This window comes from Meriones unguiculatus, chromosome 9, assembly GCF_030254825.1.
Source record: "Meriones unguiculatus strain TT.TT164.6M chromosome 9, Bangor_MerUng_6.1, whole genome shotgun sequence".
Classification (NCBI taxonomy): domain Eukaryota; kingdom Metazoa; phylum Chordata; class Mammalia; order Rodentia; family Muridae; genus Meriones; species Meriones unguiculatus.
In genome coordinates this window covers 9,118,790-9,133,776 of record NC_083357.1, presented here as the reverse complement: position 1 = coordinate 9,133,776, position 14,987 = coordinate 9,118,790, and the positions used below count along the sequence as shown (strand labels likewise).

General features: G+C 45.9%; 1 protein-coding gene and 1 pseudogene across 1 annotated transcript in view; one reads left to right on the top strand and one right to left on the bottom strand.

The window, feature by feature from the left end:
• Positions 1-588: 588 nt before the first annotated feature.
• Positions 589-697, bottom strand: LOC132656711 (small nucleolar RNA SNORA17; annotated as a pseudogene).
• Positions 698-11,627: 10,930 nt separating this feature from the next.
• Dnah1 (dynein axonemal heavy chain 1) overlaps positions 11,628-14,987 on the top strand; it is a 63,411-nt gene continuing 60,051 nt past the window's right edge. Inside the window, exon 1 of the mRNA XM_060390850.1 lies at positions 11,628-11,689. The gene's annotated coding sequence lies outside the window, so the exon portion shown is untranslated. The remainder of the gene's footprint in view (positions 11,690-14,987) is intronic.

The following is a 14,987-nucleotide window of genomic DNA, read 5'->3' as shown; positions in this document are numbered from 1 at the left end:
ATGGTTGTCTCAGGCCTGCTCTTTTCAGGGAATGTCAGGCTACTAATCATTCAGATGTTTGAAGTGGAAGTTTCTGCTTTCTTTGAAGACTCAGTTGAGTCATGTGTTTTTTTGCTGGAGGCTGGCTTGTGGGAGGACACATGATGTTTTGCTGTGAGCTCTCATGCGAGGGGTGTGACTTTGGCCAGCTGAGCACATCCATGAAGGAGTCTGAGGAGAGGAGATACGTAGAAGTCTATGAACAGTGAGACATCACTTTTTTGATCCACATCGCCATGCTGATCTTCGTGCTTCGACACTTGACTTTGCAGAAACGTTCTAGAGAACTTCTTGGGGCAATCCAGCCGAGTCTTGTGGCTTTCGCTGACTTGTCCCAATCTTCTGAATCGTGCTGATTCCTGTTGCTGCTTGGTGTTGGCCTTTGGACTGACTGCTTGTATCCAGACAACAAAGAGTGGACTCATCCCAAAGAACTACTTCTAAAAAGGTCTACAGCCCCCTTAACCTAATAACCTTTCTCTCTCAACTCTGGTCAGTGGGTAGAAGGGAGGGAGAAGCATTTAGGAACCCTAAATAAGTTTGGTGAAAAATCTAAGCCTACAGATGGTCTTAGGTCAGACATAGCCTCTCTCCTCTCTGCCACCTACTGACAGACACGGGGCACAGCAGCCATACCTGTAAAGCATCCAGGGGCAGGTCAACTCCTCCCTTCTAAAGCTGATAGAATCCTTACCACCCCCCTGCGTGTGAGTGGTTAATAATATGATGGGAGTGTGAGTATGCATGTAGCGAAGCCCATGGAAGGCTGTAAGCATGGACTCAGCATCTTAGTCCGACAGGCCTGGGTGAGAATAAGCTGAGAGTGCGAGGTGGAGCTTGAGAGTAGCAAGTAAGGGACTCTAAAAAGTCATTTAAAGTGTTGGAGTGTGCGGCAGATTTGACAAGGTTAGGATCAAAATTCAGTGATATTAAAATTATTTCAAAAATCTGTTTTGGGGAGACTGCTCCGTGGATAAAGGGCTTGCCAAACAAGAATGAGGACCTGGGTTCTAAATCAAAGCACCCTCCAAAACATGAGCATGGCTGACAACATACGCAGTCTCTGTACCCTGGCCTGGATCCTATTTACCCAATGAGCTGCAGTTTTATTGATGATCCTGTCTGGAAAGAGAAAAAGAAAAAAAGAGGTCAGGAGGGTGCTGTAGATGAGCTTGCCTCACCAATCCGATGACGTGAGTTTAATCTCTGTAATCCACATCAAAGTGCAAGTTAGCTGACTCCACAATGCTGTCCTCTGACGGCCACATGCATGCTGTGGAACACACTCATTCATGAACATGCACACACCACACACGTTAAAAAAATAATCTCAGGCGGTTGAAGTAATATGGTTGGGTGCATTATCTGCTAAGAAGACATTAAGAAAAAAGAAACAAGACCCAAGGTTATCCTAAGAAGAGATACAAGGCCTACAAAGTGTCAAAGAAGGGGAGCGTGTTACAGGGACAGGAGAGGATGGGTGGAATAGGACTCTTAAAGGCCTCAGTGTATAGACCTAAAACTGTCAATTACTGCTGTCATCAGGAGCTGGATTCTTCCCTTTTCTTCAACATGAGAAAAGGTCCTAAGGCACCAAGGTAACTGTTGAAGATTAAGTTAAAAGTTTGTTTGTAAGCCAGGCACAGTGGTGCACACCGATAATCCCAGCACTCAGGGAGACAGAGGCAGGTGGATCTCTGAGGGTTAAGGCCAGCCTTGTCTACAGAGTGAGTCTAGGACAACTAAAGCTACATATATGTAATATCTTCATGTATATAAGAAGTCTTATCCATGTATATTATGTGTCCTCTATTATATAAAATAACATAATAGTAAACCACTTTCATTAGTTAATAAGCTGCATAATAATGTAATTAAAACCATGTGGGGCTGGTGAGCTGGCTCAGTGGTTAAGAGCTCTGTCTGCTCTGCTCTTCCACAGGTCATGAGTTCAATTCCCAGCAACGACAGGGTGGCTCACAACCATCTGTACCCTCTACTGCTCTCTCCTGGCATGCAGGTGCACATGCGTACAGAGCATTCAAAATAAAAAATAAAATCCTTAAAAAATGTGGATTCTTCCTACAGTTTCTAAGTTTAAGCAATATTAAACACAGTATGATGTTGCTATTATCTTTAGCCATCTCCCATGTTAAGATAGACTATGTCTTCCCATAATGCATTATAATAAGTTTACAGAATACCCTTCAAAAAGTTAATCTTTGAGGGGCAGTGTTAGGCCTTGAACACTGGACTTTGAGCTTTGGGCACATGCCCTCTGTGTTGAAACTCCAGCACCCTTTTCCTTTTGTTTTTGTTCATTAGCATACGCTAGGCTGACAAATGGTTTGCATGCTACAAATGTGATTCCCAGAGTGGCTTACCACACGAGGAGGAGGGCTGGGCAAAGTGACATCATTCTGCGGTACACAGTGCTCACTGCAGCGTCCTGGTGCACTTGGGGTGGATGGACTTTAACAGTGGAAGGAATACTTCAGAATCTGTGCTTTCAGCAGCTCTCATCACAGCATCTTTCATGCTTATCTTGCTGTTGGTAACTATTCTGGGGAATGACTACCACAGACAAATCTAAGTGACCCTCTCCCCATAAGAGGTAGCTAGAAAGAGTCAGAATTATCATAACATGGGGGATTTTCTTCTGCATCTTTTTTTTTTTTTTTGAGACAGGGTTTTTCTGCCTTGGCTGTCCTGGACTTGCTTTGTAGACCAGGCTGACCTTGAACTCACAGAGATCCACCTGCTTCTGCCTCCCTGAGTATGCTACCACGCCTGGCTTTCTTCTGAATCATTTTATTATGAATGTTACTTCTTTCTTATTTGTGTTGATAAAGACTGACAGAGAGCCACCTACATGGGAGGAGGCATATGCTCTACCACAAAGCCACAGTCACAACCCAGTTTTTGTTGGGACAAATTCTCTACTTGAATCATGAGGAATATCAATATAGTCCACTGGGTTTTTATATACATCAAATGAAGTTTTAAAATTATTGTTTTTATCTCTTTATGGAGAGCAAACTATTGTTGTCTATTGAAAAGTTTTCACTAGAAATAAAAATATATGTAGCCCCGAGACATCTACTTATTTTCTTTACCAGATAAAGCTGTGTGGGTTTGCATTCCAGTGTGAGAGCTCCAGCCATTCTGAAGGACACTTTGGAGGGAACCAGCTACTAGATGGTTCGGTTAATTTTTTACCCTTACATCCAGGTCAGTCCACAGATTTGCACCTTGGGACTGCTACAGACCTTCAAAGGAATTTCCTCTGGCTCCACCTGCCCAGGCCTAGGTCACCATCTTTTTCTAGATTTTGTTTGTTTGTTTGTTTGTCTTGAGTTTTAATTCTGTCGTGGACTTTTTGTTGTTGTTGTTTTTCTTTTTTAGTGGGAGAGATAAGTACATAAAAATATGGTTTACGGTGAAAGTATAAAATCTAAACCAATGTTCCACCGCTTTGGTATGGCTATTCCAACTGTATAGAAGTTCATTGAGACGTACAGACTTTGTGTCCGGCTATCACTGCAATTTTCATTTGTGAGTTCTTCATAATAAAGTTTTAATTTACTATTAGAAAACATGTTTCCTCTCAGGTTAGACTCTCTGGGATCTTCCTGCTCCACCAGTGTCTCTTTTACACCCGGCTTTCACTAGGAGATGCAGTGCAAAGTGCCTGAGTATTCCAGGAGGGAGCTTCAAACAGTCTTTGGCAGGTAGGCAGTGGAAGCCGATCCTGAGTGTTCTATACACGGCACATGAATGAGGGGCCAGAGAGAGAATGGAGGGGCTTCTTACCATCCTCCTCAGAAAAGAATGAGGAGAGTACGAACATCCACCTCCCTTGAACAGCTCCACTAGCAACTGAACATTCTTTGCAAAGGTGTTTGTCCTTGGTCTTTTTCCTTCTCCCGTATTTTGTCATGCTGCAAAGGACAGCTCTCATAGTTCCAGCTTCCTTGTGTCAGGAATATTTATCCTAAATTGAATAATTTCAGCATCAGTGGCTGCAGAGAGCCTTTGTTTCTTAACAAAGTAAGTATACTCTCTTAGAATTTTTCCGACAACACCTGCCTGCAGGCACACACAAGCAAGCAGCATGCCGTTTCTCCAGCACTGCCAGTTTGTGACAGGGACCCTGGCAATGATACCATTTTCTATCAGTCTGATCGTGTTCATTGTGCATAGCAGTCTATTTTTAGGTATTAAATTTTGATTAATTCCTTTATTCTCCTTATACTTGAAGTTTACAAAAACTGACATTTTCAATGTATTTTTAAATAAATTTTAAATTAAACTTGTTGTGTGTGTGCATGCATGTCCAGACACATACACATATGCACACGCACACATGGACACCATGACCCATGTGTGGCGATCTGAAGAAAACTTGCAGGAGTCAATTCTATCCTTCCACTCTGTGGGTCACAGGGGTAGAACGTGGCTCATTATGCTTCGTGGCTATCCTATATATTGAGCCATCGCGTTAGCCTCTCAATGTATTAGTTGTGTATAAGTGAACCGTCACTCTAAAATAGTCTCCAATGACAGACTCAAAGAAAAACATACGAATGAAATATTAGTCTTATCATTATTTTAACATTATAATTGATACTATTGTTATAAAGCTTATCTCACCTTTATCTTTAGAAATGGATGACAATATTGAGCAGAAGGCCTCACCCAGGTAGAACTTTATAGTTTGTAAAATTAGTTTGTAAAATACATTAAGTAGCTGGGGGTGACAAAGAGAAGAATCAAACACTTGCTAAGTGAACGATGAGATGGGCACACGCTATGCCTAATGCTCTCTGTGTCTTAGAAAGCTCTTCTCACAGAGGTTTGCAAAGTGTCTGTGATCTATAACTTACTAAGATGAATTAGGTGACTGTCAGAAAAGCTTGGTTAGTCCCATGATCCTGTAATTAACCCTGGCTCCCCAGGGCATCTTTTGCCCTTATGAACAGACTGATCTGGGACCTTCAGGCACTAGTGTCAAGGTGCAGATCAATATCATATCAATTCAATTGTGATATGTGATTTGGCTCTTGTACAGTGTCATGAGAAGTCCAATAACTTAAAAAAAAACAATATTATTGACAATTGCAGTTATAACTAGTACTTTGTTTTAGCATCAAGGGTTTTGAGGCTCCTCTGGCTAAGGTCTGGCCAGTGGGTCATGGCTGTCATACAAGCAAAGCCAGGCAGGTGCTGTGTGTAGAGGAATGAAGAATGTGTGCACAGAGGCCTGTCCTGTCAGTTACAGTCAGCCCCTACTCAGAGGTTATTCTTGTTTAAAATTGTATACAATATATTTTGGTCATATTTTCCCCTCTTCTAGTTCCTCCCAGATGTCCTGACCTCACTAACTAACTCCATGTTCTTTCTCCCCCCCCCCCCGTTCTCTTAAAAAAATTCAAAAGTCAAAATAGAGGCTATTTTAACAGATTTTCCACTTGTTCATTCCCTGGGGTTTTGTCCATGCCCTGCCCACACTTTTGTTTTTTGTTTTTGTTTTTTATTTTTGAAGACAGGCTTTCTCTGTGTAGCCTTGGCTATCCTGGATTCGCTTTGTCAACCAGGCCAGCCTCAAAAACTCATAGAGATCCTCCTGCCTCTGCCTCCCCAAGTGCTGGGATTACAGGTGTGGGACACTGCACCCATTTTCCCCTACTTTTTAAAAACCTGGCTTTCTTTTTCTATGACTACATTCTTTCTTGACATTTCTTTTTTATTTTTCTTCCATTATTGTTTTTTTTTTTCATTTCATGGAGAAAGAATTGATGCAGTGAAGAAGGGAGAGAGGTCCCTTTTGTTCCTGAAGCCACACAACCACATTCTCTGAATCTGGCTGTTAATGTAAAATCCAGGTCATAAAAACAAAAGACATGTTTTGTCCTTTTCTTTTTCTATCTTCCCATTATATGAGAACCACGATGTTAGGTAGCAAACTGTAGAGAAAAGTAAAGCAGAAAGCTGAGCAGGTGCCCTCTTGAGATATCAAGAAACTGTGGGTCTTTTACTTAAGCAGAAAGGAAGCAGAGGTTATAGGTTGCCAGTGGCAGTAGTGGTAAGATTAATTTGAGCACGTGGATGTTAAATGCATCAACTCAAGACAATGACACTGACAAGCAACAAAATGAATGAAAGTGAGTTTTAGAAAAGGAAAAAGGTGATTTTTTTTTAAAAACTTACTCCAGTAAAAAAATAACATCTCAAATCTCTAACAGAATGAAGAAATAAAGCCTGAAATCTGGAGGTAAAACAGGTCAGCTCTTTCGAGCATGCTCGTGCTGAATCGGGGTCGGGATCTGCTGTTCCTAGCCCTGGGAATGACACAGACCCATTTCAGGGTGCTGGCCAGGCCCTTGCTCCTGCTGTTGCTCTTACAAAGGAAAACGTTTAACTGGAGCTGGCTTACAGTTCATAGTTTTAGTCCATTATCAACATGGCGGGAAGCACGGCAGTGTTTGGGAACACACGTCCTGGAGAAGGAGCTGAGAGTTCTACATCTTGATCTGTAGGCAGAAGAAGACTGTGTACCTCAGTGGGCATAGCTTGAGCATAGGAGACCTCAAAGCCTGCCCCACAGTGACACACCTCCTCCAACAAGGCCACACCCACTCCAAGGCCACACCTACTCCAACAAGGCCACACCTCTTAATTGTGCCACTCCCCATGGGCAGAGTATTCAAACACATGACTCTGAAGGGGGCCATACCTATTCAAACCACCCCAATTAGGAACCAGAGGCTGGGTAGCCCAAAAACCTAGGGAAGAACCAAATAGTGCAGTCATCAGCAGAGAGGCCGCCTCCGGCAGCTGATGGAAACAGATGTAGAGACCCACAGCCAAACGTTAGGCAGAGAGAGAGAGAGCCCAGGTTGAAGGGTATCACTCGGTTCCTTGCCGGAGCCCGCCAGCAGAGTCGAACGGTTCTTGAGTTGGGAGTGAGGATTAAGATTAATAAACTAACACACAATACATGGGACCTTTCCGAGAGGCCCTAGTGGAGACTAGACTCCAGCGCCCTGGCTTTATTTCAGACTGTTTTTAAGCCAGAGTAAAAACAGCTCAGCACAATGGCTTAAATTCACAAGGAAGTGGAACAAGAGGTGTGATTTTGACAAGCTCTCCCACCTGCTGTCACAAACAAAAGGAGATGGACTTGGAAATTCTTCCCTGACTTCTGTGAAGGCCTGGTAAAACCAGTCTTTCTGCTGAGATTTAAATATCAAAGCAGCTACTAGAACAGCAGCTCCCGACAGTTCCTCAGCTTGGAACCCATGGAAGAGGGAGAGGAGGAATTGTGGGAGCCCGAGGGATTGAATACACTGGGAGAGCATGGCCCACAGAGTCAACTAAGCAGGGCTCATGGGGACTCACAGAGCCTGAAGAGGCAATCATGGAGCCGGCATGGGTCTATGCTGGGTCCTCTGGATATATGTTATAGTTGTTGGCTTGGTTTTTGGGGGGGACTCCTGGCAGTAGGAGTGGGGTGTCTCTGATTCTTTTGCCTGATTTTGAGACCCTTTTCCTCTTACTGGGTTGCTTCACCCAGCCTTGGTGAGAGGGTTTATGACTGGCCGTATTGTATCTTGTGCCATGTTTGGTTGATGTCTCTGGAAGACCTGTTCTTTTCTGGGGTGGAGAGATGAAGGTGAGGGAAGATGGGAGGGGAATCATGAGGAGTGGAGGGTGGGGAAGCTGCAGCGGTGATGTACTGTGTAAGAGAAGAATAAATATTTTTTAAATGGCAGAATGGAGCAGGAAGGGCTGTGATGAGCTATGTGCTCTGGTCCCCACCCTTCAGGTCCATCTTCAGTCTAGAACAGAGGTTCTCAACCTGTGGATTGAGACCCCTTTGCCAAACCTCCATCTTCACAAATATTTATATCATGGTTTATAACAGCAGCAAAAAGTACAGGTATGAAGTAGCAATGAAATAAATTTATAATTGGGGTTCCCCACAACATGAGGAACTGTATTAAAGGGACAAGGGACATAGCATTAGGAAAGTTGAGAACCACTGCTCTAGAGAAACATTCCACAATTGGGCCAGGTGAGGAACTGGGCCTCTGTGAGGTGATCTTCCTCAGAATGGACCCTTTCCATGATGGCCTGTTCATGTGTCTGAGAGCCATGACCACTGTGATATCCACTGAGATGCTTGGCTACTTTCTCAAATTAGTAGTTCCTTTCATCCTTGATGTCCTATCATGGATGCTGCCATGGCAATCCAGATGTCTACTGCAATTATTTGGACAATTGTTCCAAGTCTGGGACATGCCAGCCAAAAACATGCATGCCTGTCCACAGACTGAGTGAGGTATACAGCCTAATCCCAGAGCCAAAGAGAGTCATGGTCACCAGTCTGTCTCTAATGCCCTTCATATTCCTGCCTTTCTAGGAAGGAGACGATGAATGATCACAGGAATGCCAACAAGTAAGGCAAACGAAGCCACGGTTCAAACTCAGAAAAGGCTGCACCAGCATCCAGGTCTGATGGGTTGATGGGAGCAGGCCAGGAGGAGGCGCTGGAGAGATGCTCTGGAGAGAAAGAAGACTGTACACAAGAAGACAAACCTCTGTCCCAACCTCTGTCTGCCTTCAGCTTCCTCCTAGCCTGGCCACTCTGGCCCATTCTTTGCGCTTGTATAGCACAGACTGGGATCAACTTAATTCTGTGCACTTAGTGTCCAGCGCAGGCCTGGCAACAGGCCAGAATTACTAATACATTGGATGAAATTCATGTAATAAACACCGGACCCTGCTACCTCCTTCAACATCAACATGTCTCAGTGAACTCAGTTTCTTTACCTATGAAGTGGGGACCCTGTGGGAAGGCTGTGGGCAAGTTGAGATGGGAAAGTTTTTCTTTTCTTTTGGTTTGTTACCCACCTCTTCCCTTTCCAGGATAAAAGGCAGAAGTGGATGGACACCTCCCAACACACCCGTTGGTAACGTTTAGCCACTTTTGCCTTATCTCTTCCTTCTCTTGGTGTTTATATTGTCTGCATATGATTTTTTACTGAACAACTTGAAAAGAAACCTCAGCAGACACCTGGTTTTACTTTTGAAATTCAGGCTGCATTAAGACAAGCACGTGGGCTGAAGAGATGCTCGGAGCTTGAGTTCCTGCTACTCTTGCAGAGGACTGGAGTTTAGTTTCCAGCATCCAGAAGGCAGCTCCTCGCTGGCTGTAATTCCAGGCCCACAGGTTCTAACACCGTCTTCTGGCCTCCACAGGCAATAGGAACCCACATGGTGCACAGACATGCATGTAGGAACCCACACGGTGCACAGACATGCATGTAGGCACCCACACGGTGCACAGACATGCATGTAGGCACCCACACGGTGCACAGACATGCATGTAGGTACCCACACGGTGCACAGACATGCATGTAGGTACCCACACGGTGCACAGACATGCATGTAGGTACCCACACGGTGCACAGACATGCATGTAGGAACCCACACGGTGCACAGATATGCATGTAGGCTTGTAGCACTCATTTCTAAACTCTTATTTTATTTGGAGGGTTTAGGCGTCAACCTCCCTTCCAACCTCCCAACCCTGTGAAGGAAAGAGAAGGTTACTGGGGAGAGAGAGCCCCTTTACATCTTATGGCTGTTTAGGGCCAAAGGGTTTGGGGGGGTATACCAATCTCCATCAATAGCAGACGCAGCCAGCAGTCTCCTCCAAGCTGCTGTGCCCCGAAGCATGTCTCTCTCTGCTCCAAACCATCACAGGCCAGCACCACATACCACACCACGCTCTCCCCGGGCTCTCATTTATATCCTCAGAACCCTAGACCATACCCCCTCTCTGTGCCACACAGAGAGGAAGGCCTTACCAGCTGGCAAAAGCCATGACCTACAAAAGACAGTTGACAGCTGTGGACAAACTAATGCTCAAACTGAAGTCCAACACATGGGATCAAAACAAAACAAAAACATATTTATACAACGTAACTGAGTTTACAAAAAACAAAACAAAACTTCCATTACATAGGCTAAACACTTATATGCATAAAATAAAAATAAACAAATCTTTTTAATTGCCATTAAAAAAACAAAACAAGGACAGTCCCATATATACCACAATGACTACTAACACATTAAAAATAATAACAGCTTAACAGCTGTGAAGGCATATATCTTTAACTCCAGCAATGGGGAAGTAGAAGCCAACAGAGCTCTGTGAGTTCCAAGCCAGCCAGAGCTACAAAGTCAGACCCTATCTGAAACAAAAACAAACAAAAAGCTGTCAGTAACAAGCAAAAGACTCTTATTCTAAGTACTAACATTTTGTCTTCAGCCTCCACTTTAATCATAGGAAGAAACTAAATTCAAGGTCCCAGGCCTTGGGAGCTGGGGACTTCCCAATGCCTGAACAACTTCTATTGAAAGGAAACAGTTGTCTGCGTCCAGCCATCTCAGGAACAGTGTGTAAGGAGACAAGCTGAGTCTCGGTCTAGACATTTCAAGGACAGCTTCTCCATTTTGCTGGTAGGGTCAAACTAAGCTCATGTTCCCAGGCCCAGGAACCAACTCCCATACTGACTGATGGAAACCCCCTTGTTCAACCCCTTATGTCAAAAGATGATTGGACAGTGCTACAGCCCACCCTGCTCCCCCTAGTTTTATGGTTTCAACCTTTAAATATGCTGTACAACATGGCTTCAGGGTTGTAGTTCAGCTCCCGAATCTGCTCCCGAATCCGATCGATCAGTAGTGGCTTGATTACAATAAATTTTTATCATCTACGTTGACCTAGTGTTTGAGTTATGTTGGATTTAAGTGGACCCCATAACAAAACAAGCAAAAACTTAAAATTACTCAATATTCAGGATGGGTCAGGGAAGAAAATGAACCCATGCCCAGTTTGAAACAGATGCAGACATTAGCCAGCGACAGCTGCCAGCTGGGAGGGTGATACAGCTGCCAGCTGGGAGGGTGATGCAGCTGCAGCTATTCAGCCACACGAGGCGGGTGCGATATCAAGCTGGGACTGGAGTGGGGTCCAGGGCGGGAGGGTGGCGGGGAGCTGGGCCTCCAGAGAACCAGAACCGTGGCTTTGTGCTCGGTTCTGTGATCATCTGTCTGCAGCTATGGCTTGAACACCAAGTTCCGTTGCATAATCTCTTCACATTCTTTTTGTTGACTTTTGGTGGTTGGTTATTGTTGATGTCACGTTGTTGTTGTTGTTTGAGATGGGGTCTCTTATCCTCACAGCCAAGAATGACCTTGAAGTTCTCCTCTCTTGCCTCCACCTCCCCACCACTGGGATAACAGGTGTGTTTCCACTCCCATTTCCCTGCCCATTATTCAAAGTTTTCACGCTGCATTTGGCTGTTTCGCCTCTTAATGTTCGAGGGCTCTAAAGTGGAAAACGGGTACTGGAGCTTGAGTTTGAGAACTAGAAGCCCACCTCCAGACCGGCGTACTGTAACCAGCCTCTACTGAATAGCCTTAAAGAACCGGACCCCTGAGGCACGAGCGGTCCTGGGGGAATTCTCAGCCGGAAGCTCCCGCCCGCAGTGCCGGATGGTCCCGCCCCCTCGCAACGGGCCAGCGTCCTTCCCTAGAGACAAGAAGGGATCGACAACTTTGCTGTTTACTGGAGCCGGTAGGTCCGTGAGGAGGCAGGATGGTTGGGTTGGGGCAAATTCAATAAGGCTCGCAAGTGAGCGGACACGGAGGAGACACGCTTCCCCGCTTAAGATCAACATTCCCTCCCTCGAGAGTGGGTTCCCTAGGGAGCCTTGAGGCGTCGAGGCAAGGGAAGGGGGTCTAGGAGAAGGCACCTTAAGCAGCCTTGCTGTGAAGTCCTGTACTTAGGGATCCTACCCCTATGCAGGGAATGTAACTCAGTGCCCTCCTCCTCTAGCAGGCGCCTGCAGGCATCCCTGCAAGGAAGGAGCCAAGATTCTGGCCCTCACCAGACACTCACCCTCTCTCCTTATCTGACTACGGAGTTGTTACAGCGATCAACTCCATTCCTTCCTTTACAAGCCCCATTCAGTTATTTATTAGTTCATATGGTCATTCAGCAAGTGCATTCTGGGGGGACCTACTGAGTGCCAGCCCAGTGACTGTCTCATGGTTGGCACCCAGTTTCCAGAGATCAATGCTACTTGAAACATTCCAGTTCAGCAGGCAAGGAGAGAACAAAGTTCCATATAATTGAAGGCTGTGTTCAATGGTGCAAGAAGCTGTGGGCACTGAGCTTCTCGTGACTACATCAGAAGATGAAGGAAACCCCAAGCCTGTGAGAGAGATGAGCACCTTCCGTGCTGTTTGCCCAGTAGTCTCAGTAGAGGCAGATACTTCCAAAAGCCTTTAAAGTTCACATCCTTTGCCAAATGAGAGCTTACATTGTACCCCTGGGTGTTGAAGGAGGTGGAAGTGCAGGGTACTTTTTGAGTCAGCAGATAGGAGATAGGTGGGTTGGAAGCCCTCCTGCTCAGGTCCTCCTTGGGCACCTATTTTGCACAAATCTCAGGGCTTCTCCGTACACCTCTTTGGACCCGAATTTCCTGGTTTGTAACTGGCAGTGGTTGTGGTGCCTGTTATGAGGCCCACACACCTCCACCCTCTCCCCGCTGCGTTCATCTGTATGCATTCAAACATATGGGTGCCTCCTGATGGCTGTGAAACATTGGCCAGGTCATGTCGCCTTTTGAGGGTTCATTTTCCCACGTCTGAGAAACGTGAGCCAGTCTTAATTTCCACATAGGGTTAAAAAGGATTGTGTATGAAAGGAGTCCACAGCCCAATAACACTGCCAGGGCCAAACCTGCCATATCACTAGCTTGTCTCCTCACACAAATGGGAGGGTGGGGAGAGGAATTCCCAGGGTGACCAGCAGCAGAGGCCTTGCTATGAATCATGTCCTGCCTCTTGCTAGCCACACTCATTCCCAGGCAGAGGCCTCTGTCACCCATGGTAAGAAGGCAGAAGTTTGCCTGTCTGTCTGTTACAATGCCTGCAAACACTGTCTCTGTGTAGGCTCCCCAGATTGGGGCAGGACTGGAAGGGATTTGTTGTGATGAGTTGGGAATAGGGAGAAACTTGGTTCTGAATCTACAGCCTGTTCTCCCACCTTCCTTCTTGGGCTATGCATTATTGATCCCCACCCACCTGACCCCAGTTAACCATGCTTTCCCCCGCTTTGGCCTCCTCAGAGAAAAACAGCTTACGGAACAGGGAGCAATAAGTCCAGACTCCTGGCACACTTCAGTTTCCTGGCCAGTCATGTGTACCCATGTTCCCATGCTCCAGCAAAGCAGCCCGGGCATACTGGATACACTGGCTAGAGAAAACAAGACTGGAATGCTTTCCTGTGGAAATGGGACCTTGGCCTCTCCGAGCTCCCCTCTCTGGTGATTTTGTTCAAGGATGCTGTCTGTAGGTTTGCAGGATGAGGAAGCCGAGCCTCAGGGAATTTTCTTGTCTGTTAGGTTATACTAAAAAGGGCAGTGTCACACAGGTAGGTCAGACGTGGTATTATCTTTAGTATCTGCCCACTAGGAGTGGGTTCAGGTAGTTTCCCAAAGGAAGGCCTGTTGGGTCTGCCTCCTTAGAGGATGGCAGGCCTTTGTGCAGGGTGTCTGGGGCTTCTGCCAGAGCCCCACCTGCCCTCTGTCCTCCAAATGGCCTTCCAACCCTCCACCCTCTACTCAGAAAGAGCTCAGCTGCTGCAGTTGGCTTCTGAGCCGATGTGCAACTTTGGTTCATATAGGTCCATCCCAGCCCTCATGGGTGGTGTAGACAAGATCCCCTGCCCCAACGTGTAAGGGGACATATGCCGGCCAGTCCCACTGAGAATGGGAGACCCCCAAAACATCTGTGGCCTATACTGCAAGCGCTTGTTTGCTTTGTCGCTGTGTGTAGAGGAGGTGAGGAAAGGAGATGAGGGCTTGCCAGCTCAGGCCACTGCTGTATTTTGTTAAGATGTCATCTTTTGTGCTGGGGAGATGGCTCAGTGGGCATAATGCAAGCTGCCCAAATACGAGCACTTGAGATCAGATCCCCAGGACCCACATAAAAGCCGGGTGTGATGACACACACTTCAAATCCAGCGCTAGGGGATGAAGAGGAAAGTGGATTCTGGGAGCTCACTGACCTGCTGGCCTAACGGAACTGGTCACCTCTAGGTTCCGTGAGATACCTGTCTAAAAATTAATAATAACAATAGTAATGTGGCCTATGAAATGCCTCAGCAAGTACAGGCATTTGTCACTGAGCCTGCTCACCTGAGTTCAATCCTCAGGACCCATATATTGGCAAGACAGAACTGACTCCCAAAACTTGTCCTCTGACCTCCACACTTAGGCTGTGGCACGCACACACATGTGCACACACACACAAATATACACTCTAAATAAATGTCCAAAAACAATGTGGAGATGTCTAAAGGAATATAGCTCTCTGGCCTCTACCTGAGCACACACAGGTGAGTATGCCCAGACACATGTGCACACACATTCATACAAGACACATATGCACACATGGCATTTTTTCATTGAAATTTTTATTGAGGTGATTTTAGACTTTATTTTGATTTTTGTACGACTGTTACATGAGGCCCTCTTCTTCCTCACACATTTATCTAACTTACTGTAACATCCTCCGTCTGAAGGATTTCCCCTGGGGACAATGTTTTGAGGTAGCTAAGAAGCAGCAGTGGTTTGGGAAGGACTTGCTGATAATCACCCTTCAACCCCTTGTCCTCAAGGTGGTGGCCGTGCACATAGCCCAGTGCTACCTGCTACTCCCCTTGGGAAGACAGTAGGTATACTTCCTTAAGCTGAGCTGACCCTCTGAGTTACGGTGAGTGGAAGCCGCTTGTGGCTTATAAGAGGATCTGCAGGCCCATGGATGGTTATATTTGGCATTCTATTGGCAATATCTCCTGACACCTG